The sequence below is a fragment of the Sinocyclocheilus rhinocerous genome, unplaced genomic scaffold (genome assembly GCF_001515625.1).
Source record: "Sinocyclocheilus rhinocerous isolate Xijiao unplaced genomic scaffold, SAMN03320098_v1.1 scaffold368, whole genome shotgun sequence".
Classification (NCBI taxonomy): Eukaryota; Metazoa; Chordata; class Actinopteri; order Cypriniformes; family Cyprinidae; genus Sinocyclocheilus; species Sinocyclocheilus rhinocerous.
In genome coordinates this window covers 259,411-259,771 of record NW_015664681.1, presented here as the reverse complement: position 1 = coordinate 259,771, position 361 = coordinate 259,411, and the positions used below count along the sequence as shown (strand labels likewise).

The 361-nt window shown below is 34.9% G+C and overlaps 1 protein-coding gene across 1 annotated transcript in view; it reads left to right on the top strand.

Annotated features, from left to right (window-relative positions):
• The window catches only part of cpeb1b (cytoplasmic polyadenylation element binding protein 1b), a 10,176-nt gene that overhangs the window by 5,401 nt on the left and 4,414 nt on the right, over nucleotides 1-361 (top strand). The gene's annotated exons all lie outside the window — the stretch shown is intronic.

Genomic DNA, 361 nt, shown 5'->3' with positions numbered 1-361 from the left:
TTTTTTTTTTTTTTTTTTTTTTTCAGGTACATTTTAACATTAGGCTGTTATACGGAAATGATTATTGCAACTTCTGTATGGGTGCCTGTTGCTGGTGCCTGATGCATGTTATTTGTGTAATCGGATGGTAAAAAGATTGTTCCTTAAATGTGTCATATGATGCGATTTAACAGCAGTAGTGTTGAAGCAGCCATGTCAGGGAGATGCTGTGTATTTCAATGCAAAAGCACTTTTTGGCCTTCCGGAAGTAGATGCAATTAGGAATCATTGGTTAAGATTTATTTACAACAGAACGGCACAACCCAGATGTTCGAATTTGTGCATCGCATTTTATGGACTTTTGTGTAAATTAAATTTTTTT